General features: G+C 34.1%; 1 long non-coding RNA gene across 1 annotated transcript; it reads right to left on the bottom strand.

Annotated features, from left to right (window-relative positions):
- Nucleotides 1-1,051: 1,051 nt before the first annotated feature.
- LOC145986464 (uncharacterized) lies at nt 1,052-7,723 on the bottom strand. The gene is made up of 3 exons (XR_014441595.1): nt 7,658-7,723; nt 5,989-6,059; nt 1,052-1,172 (listed from the first exon to the last, which is right to left on the bottom strand). It is a non-coding gene; the product is annotated as an uncharacterized LOC145986464 (long non-coding RNA).
- Nucleotides 7,724-8,329: the final 606 nt, after the last annotated feature.

The following is an 8,329-nucleotide window of genomic DNA, read 5'->3' as shown; positions in this document are numbered from 1 at the left end:
TTTCTTCTTTTTTCATTGTAACAATATTAACAGTAACATACTTTTAATGGCTTAAAACTATATTCTGTGTTATTTTCCACAATGTATTGAATTTATAAAGGTTACATGTTCATGGTGACTAAAATCACTTTGACATTATAAATTTAAGCCATTGAAATACATTAGCTAAGCTTTTGTATAATAATTTTTTGCAAAAAAATATAATAAATCACAATATATAATACTTACTTGTAAACCTGCAATGTACATTCACTAGTATCCATGGTAGGAAATATTGAAACCTGTGGGCAGTGGGGATTTTACTTTTCTAGTAGTAAGTGTAAATCAGAGCCTGTTTGAGTCATTCTCACTTCAGAACACTCCCTTAAATCTACACAGATTAACCATACAGTTAAACTATTAACAAAATATGAACACTGTAGATAACTTTTTCAGCACCGAGACTACTCACACATCAAAGCAGCAGATACATGCTTCCTGAAAGCATAATGCATAATATTCAGTTTTAAAACACAAGCAAAGAAATTAAAGAATTTATACTCGAATAACATACCACTATTTTCGTGTTCATCTCGTGTTTTAAAATGAATAGCATGATATATCATGCTTCCACCAAGCACATAGCTGCTACTACAGGGCATAAGTTTCATTATTGTTATTATTGATTGAAACATAGGAGTGTAAGTTTCATGCTTACCAGTGTTTACATAGCAGTGAAAAATAGGACTGGAAATATGAAAAAGAAAAAAAAATAGACACACAAATACACCATCAGACACACAGTTATTCCTTAATATTGTTGGTTTAGATTGATTTCCAGTGTTAATGTAGCAAATTTATGTTATTAATCAAGTGTAATCAGCAATTGAAAACACAGCAAACTGGACCTCCTGAAGTTAGAGCAGGTAATCATTAAGCCAAATTAGAAATTGGTAAAAAGTAGGCTATTGTGTGGCTTAATGGTTAACTGTTCTCACTTCACTACGTTTGCTGGATATCTAAATGGTGATTTTTATTGTTGGGATATATATTAATTAAAAATAATGGATCCTGTAGAATAAGCAATCTTTATTTCAAATGATATTGACAAATTCCATTGTTATATGCATCCTTCATATTAGCCTGGAAAGTTGTTCTTTGCTGAGTGATGGGTTCTTTGCCTCAGTTACCACCTGAAATTATAAGAAGATCATAAAATAAACAAAGATGCACACAAGAAGTATATTTTTTGCAAAAAGTGCAGTAAATTCCTAAATTCCCTAAATTTAGCTTATGAGGACAAAGCAAACAACAAAATGTTAACATTACATGCAAATTGCTTCCATTTCTTTTAAACTGAAGAAACTGGAAAATGCAGACACAAATCTAGAGAGTGATGGGGAAGAAAATTTGAAATATGAAACTCAGTGCATTACCCTTGCAAAGTGAAATAATTACTTTACATTTGAACATAGATTTGAGAGGAGGGACAGCAAAATAAAAAATAACCCTGCTATAACATTTAATAGGGGATGTGCAGTACTAATAATTCTTGTATAGTGTTACAAATGTAGTCGCAGACAATTCTGAGTTGCAACACATTATCTCTCATCTCCCAGGCAAATAAAAAAATTGAATTTGAAAGAACATGGTAATTGCATGCATTGCTGTCAGAAGTGTGCAGGAAAGAGTGGGGGGAGGGGGTACATTCTCTAACCTAAACTTACACTTGTACAGTGGGATCCATGAGTATTACCATGCAAATTGTCCATCACCATGTTCGCGCACTTTATTTGACCCAATAAGAGCTTCAAGAATTAAAAGAAAACTTAAAACAAGCTGTTGACAACTTCTACACCAGCATACATAAAAATCCATTGCTTAAAAACACATAAGAATGTAGGAGAAAAATTAATGAAAATAGTCATGAACAATTTGCACGGTAATACTCATGGATCCCACTTTACATTATGCCACTTTGTAGATCAATTGTTGAGAAGGTAAGAATTACCTCTCCGGCATCTCCCTTCCTAAATTGTCTAGAAAATCAATTATAATATTTTTTTTCTTCTCATAAATTAGATACATGTATAATTTTTTACACAAGAGTTCATTTGAAAAGTTTACGTATTCCTGCTTCAATGAAATCATAATATAACTATACAAATGTAAGAACAATGGCTATTTCCACGTGTCACAAAACAAGAGGGTAAGCCCTTCAATAATGGGAACAGAGATATTTTGCTAAAATAAAGTACTTAAAATTAATTAATTCATTAAAACCAATAATGAGGTCAATGGACATATGGAAAGGGGTGAGGGAAGAAAGGCAAGAGGACAGCACGACCAACCTGAAAAATGAATACTAACCTAAATCACCACTATACTTCACACTATAATTTCAATTCAGTCACAGTGTTAATTATTACAATCATACATGTAAGGCTGATACATGGTCATCGCAGGAAGACAAGAACTTCAAACTGAAGCAGTGGTTTTTGAGAAGCAGATATTTTTGTTGAAAATATGTTTTGCTTGCCACTCTGAAAAAAGTCTTTCAGATATCCAAGAAATAACAACACACACATGAGGCCTGAAATCCCCATGCCTATTATAAAAGCCTAATCCAGGCACAGCCTGCATACGTGGTGCATTCCAGCATTACTTGTGAGACATTTCACACAAAAATAAGATTATAGACATGCAATTGGATTAAAATTTTCATAATGAACTGATTTCATACAATTAAGAATTACTTTGTGGTGTGTCTTAACAAATGAAAAGACTTGAGTATGATGACATAGCCTGAATGCATGAAAAGCATTATCAAAAATCTGGTATATGTGTTCCTTCAATAATGTAGCAAAATGCGACTTCATTTGTTTGTGAAGCATATAGGATACACAGATCTAATAATTTTTGTTTGTGAAATATGGATATTATATGCATTCACAAACATTTAAACTTTAATGCAATTGAAAACACTAATATTTTTTGGATTAATTCATTTCGTTATTTACATGGAGTAGGACCACTTTTCATGAAATGTCCTACATGCACTTCCAAGGTATGGTATGTGGAGAGAGTATATATTTTTTAATGCATTTTGAAAAGGTCACCCCATTACACTGCTACTGTAGTACTTTAGATTTTTTCATAGTAATGAACGGCTTTTCTTACATATTAAAAAGTTTCACGTAAAACTGTGATGAAGTTGTGGAGTACAAGGAAGGGGACAAGAAAATAATAAGCACATATCCCTCCAAAATAAAGTAGCACACATGCACCAATGCACATCACTTATTGTTCACTTGCATAAGCAATTGCAAAATAGGAGTTGCAGATTAACATGGAATTCAGAAACCATAAATTTTATAATTGATACCTTTATTTTTTAAAAAAAAAGCCTGTAATGCACATTAGTTAAAGCTATCCCCTTCTCCCCAAGAGAATGGAGTTAAGAGGACACAAAGGGGAAAGAGGTGATGGTCAAAATGGAAGGGAGAATCTTAAACATACACTTCACATACATTTCGTACAACATATGCTCCGATAGACCAATTGGAACTGGACCCACAGTTACAAATGGCATTCCAACCACTGTGTAATGTGCCTCCACCATGGATTGAGCCCAGGACCCCTCCATTACAAAGTGACAGAGCATTAGCACTACACCATCGGGGATACCCAACATACAATTAAGTGAAATTATTTAAATTATGTAAGCAATTATCTAGCTCAGGCAAAACAGTCACAAATATTAGGTTAACTTCCAAAGATTTAACACATGAGGCCTGAAATCCCCATGCCTATTATAAAAGCCTAATCCAGGCACAGCCTGCATACGTGGTGCATTCCAGCATTACTTGTGAGACATTTCACACAAAAATAAGATTATAGACATGCAATTGGATTAAAATTTTCATAATGAACTGATTTCATACAATTAAGAATTACTTTGTGGTGTGTCTTAACAAATGAAAAGACTTGAGTATGATGACATAGCCTGAATGCATGAAAAGCATTATCAAAAATCTGGTATATGTGTTCCTTCAATAATGTAGCAAAATGCGACTTCATTTGTTTGTGAAGCATATAGGATACACAGATCTAATAATTTTTGTTTGTGAAATATGGATATTATATGCATTCACAAACATTTAAACTTTAATGCAATTGAAAACACTAATATTTTTTGGATTAATTCATTTCGTTATTTACATGGAGTAGGACCACTTTTCATGAAATGTCCTACATGCACTTCCAAGGTATGGTATGTGGAGAGAGTATATATTTTTTAATGCATTTTGAAAAGGTCACCCCATTACACTGCTACTGTAGTACTTTAGATTTTTTCATAGTAATGAACGGCTTTTCTTACATATTAAAAAGTTTCACGTAAAACTGTGATGAAGTTGTGGAGTACAAGGAAGGGGACAAGAAAATAATAAGCACATATCCCTCCAAAATAAAGTAGCACACATGCACCAATGCACATCACTTATTGTTCACTTGCATAAGCAATTGCAAAATAGGAGTTGCAGATTAACATGGAATTCAGAAACCATAAATTTTATAATTGATACCTTTATTTTTTTAAAAAAAAGCCTGTAATGCACATTAGTTAAAGCTATCCCCTTCTCCCCAAGAGAATGGAGTTAAGAGGACACAAAGGGGAAAGAGGTGATGGTCAAAATGGAAGGGAGAATCTTAAACATACACTTCACATACATTTCGTACAACATATGCTCCGATAGACCAATTGGAACTGGACCCACAGTTACAAATGGCATTCCAACCACTGTGTAATGTGCCTCCACCATGGATTGAGCCCAGGACCCCTCCATTACAAAGTGACAGAGCATTAGCACTACACCATCGGGGATACCCAACATACAATTAAGTGAAATTATTTAAATTATGTAAGCAATTATCTAGCTCAGGCAAAACAGTCACAAATATTAGGTTAACTTCCAAAGATTTAATTTCAAGTATTCTACATATACAAAACATACTAAATGTGCATCAACGGTTTTCTAATATCCCGTTCCTATTCTATGTCATTATGGTATAGAAAATTGTACAAGTTTCCATGCACTCGACTACAGATGGATGGATGACCATTCCACTAATTTGAACTCTAAAATCATGACAGAAAAATATGGCTACAACTATTTTCACCAGGTGGTGAGAATAGCATGTAGGGCTATTTTCACCGGATGGTGAGAATAGCATGTAGGGCTATTTTCACCGGATGGTGAGAATAGCATGTAGGGCTATTTTCACCGGATGGTGAGAATAGCATGTAGGGCTATTTTCACCAGGTGCTGAAAACAGCACCTAGGGCTATTTTTGCTAGCAAAATAATTACCTGAATCATAACATTGCATTTTATCTTATTTTATTATATACGTTGGCAGTATTGCTGGACGTACTGCTAAGAAGTTATATTAAATTAAAAATGGGTGTGACTACCAGTCACCAGGTAGTGAGAATAGCAGAAAATGCTGAAGACCAGAAATTACATGATCAGGTGTTGGAAAGTATTTACCAAACCGAAGCAATTTTAATGCTAAAAACCCTAAACTTGACCAAACCTAACCTAACAATGAAAGCATTTAGGAAGGTAATACCCCTTCGTACGTATGTGACATATTAGCAGGACCAGTCTACATCAGAACACCTTGCGGTGCATTTTCAACTCTGTGATGTGCAGAAAAGAAGTACTTGTCTCCTTCACGAAAATAAATGCACACCAACAATTAAAGAATACACACATCCGTGCAGCAGGCCAGGTCAGGTTGCAGAACATGCACATGCAGTTTAAAATCTGGTGAAAGTAGCTCAAAAGCTAGCCTCACCACCTGGTGAAAATAGTCACTCCGAAGAAGGCTACGAAACTCCCTTATCTGGCAACCAGAAAAAAAGATTAAAATGAAATGGACAGCTAACTTCTTAAAAATTCACATAATTGTTACTGTATTGACTAGATAGAATATTTATACTTACATTTGAGCAACATCTGCAACTGGGTGTCTAACTATGTACTTTCCTTTTGATCTGACTGCTTGTGATATTCACTGAAATAAAGATTTAAAAATGTTATTTAATGTGAGCTAACATAATGAAGTGCTAAAAGTGACAATAAGTTGAATTTGGTTCATCATAAAATTGAAAAGTTAGAGTAGGCATATATGAGGAAGACTTGACATCCATCGGCTACCAATAATAAACAGTACCGGAATCCTGTACTAGCATGGATGAAAACACTCATTTTACACTTAACATGTACATTTTTCTTGCAGGATAAAATATGAATCTCGTATTAATATTCCATTGTCTACCAATAATATATGGTACATTCTACTAAAACAACAACGTGAACACCATTTATATTTGGCCACGACTATTTTCACCAGGTGCTGAGGAACAGCATATATGTATTTGCACCAGCAAAAGTAATTACCTGAATCATACCATGACATTGTATTTTATCTTATTTTATTGCATTCATTGGCAGTGTTGCTGAACTTACTCCTACGAAGTTATTTTATATTAAAAATGGGTGCGTCACCAGGTAGAGAGAATAGCATAAAGTGCTCAAGACCAGAAATTACATGATCAGATGTTGGTAAGTATTTACAGAAGTAATTTTAATGCTAATAGCCCTAAACCTGACCTGCCTAACCTAACAATGAAAGTAAATGAACACCAATGTAAGCTTCATACACATCAATTAAATAATACACACATCCATTTAGCAGGCCAGGCCAGATTGTAGATGATGCACATGCATAATGTCTACCAGTCAAGAAATCATGCATGTGGTCAAGAATTTTTGCTATTTTTTACACTACAGTGAATTTACATTGTTATATACCTCTACTGGTGTTTATAAAATTGTAAATATAAAATTGCCTTGAGTTGTAGTTAATTTTTTTTCGATTTGTTAAGTATTATATATTGTATTACATGCGTCAACGTTTGTAAAAATATTTTAAAGTAATATGGCCATTCCCCATTCAGGATGAAGTCTGAAGCATTAATAATGAAAGCAAGTCTAAATCTCTTGTTAAGTTTTTCATTGAATAAAAATATATACTTTTCTTAATTTCCAACCATACCTAAGTAGGGGGTGATTAAATACATGCTAAGAAAAAAAGGTCAAGAATTTTGGATTTGTTATTTTGGTAAACACTCTGACATGCAGCTTAAAATCTGTTGAAATAGCTCAAAAGCTAGCTTCCCCACCTGGTGAAAATAGTCACTCCCGTTTATATTTTGCTTCCCAACATACAAAATACAAGGGTAATGCAAATTTTGAATGCGAACAGGTTGCAAAACTCGTTAGAACACTGCTTTTGCAATAAAATACTGACACTTCCGGGCAAATAAAAAAAACATTGCTTGCAAGAGTAAGCAGCCCCTTATCATGAACACGAAAAATATTAAAATTATGGCCTAAAATAAATATGCTCTATTGTATGGAGATAATATTTAAACTGGTGTTGGGACGTTGTATTTCACGATTCGTGTTCCTGCATTAGAAATTACTTTCAGTTACACATGCACTTTTCACTTCCCTCCTTGTAAAATATATGTATATCTTACGTTCGAATTGCAAAGGTTTTGAATACACTCATTTCTATACACTACACTCCTTGGCTTCAATACTTACTTTTATAATTTCACAGTCTAACACAGAACACACTAGAGGTTGTTGTCTTCTAAAAGAGTATGGCCGCCATGCCTTGCCTCGAGTGGCGTCTTCTCGGCATACATTGCGTTGCATTTGTTTCTATCACAGCAGTAGCGCCAACCCACTGTAGTTTGAGTAGCAACTTTTAAGAGCGTATTTATTAACCCGTTTATACGTTTTAGGATCAATCATAACTATTCACGGCACAGATAAATGTTTTATAACATTTAAGAAATGTGTTTATACATTTATTTGTTATTGCATACAGTATTTGTGAAAGAGAAGTTGGATTCACTGTCTTGAACGTTCTCTTACTTACGGGGAAAATTCTGTAGAATGAAGCTACGGTGAATAACCTGTATCTTTTACGGAGTAATCAATGTAAAGTAACGGCAATTTTTTACAGTGAATATTTTGGCGATATATATGGTGTCGGCGATATCAAATTTCCGATATCGTTCATGGCCGCACGGATAGCCCGAGTTTGCTCTACATATCGATACTTGGTGTTTTCTAAATAGCTGTCTTCATGGAGAGATTGAACGAAAAGAATGGTGTCGTGATCAAGTAAACTTTTTGTAGCCAGCCGTGGTTCTTAACTTCCTCAAAATGAAAAAGTTTTTACTGAAGGAATGAAAATAAAGAGGACGC

The sequence above is a fragment of the Lepisma saccharinum genome, chromosome 1 (genome assembly GCF_977018435.1).
Source record: "Lepisma saccharinum chromosome 1, izLepSacc3.1, whole genome shotgun sequence".
NCBI classification, from domain to species: domain Eukaryota; kingdom Metazoa; phylum Arthropoda; class Insecta; order Zygentoma; family Lepismatidae; genus Lepisma; species Lepisma saccharinum.
This window is presented reverse-complemented; position numbering and strand designations above follow the sequence as displayed.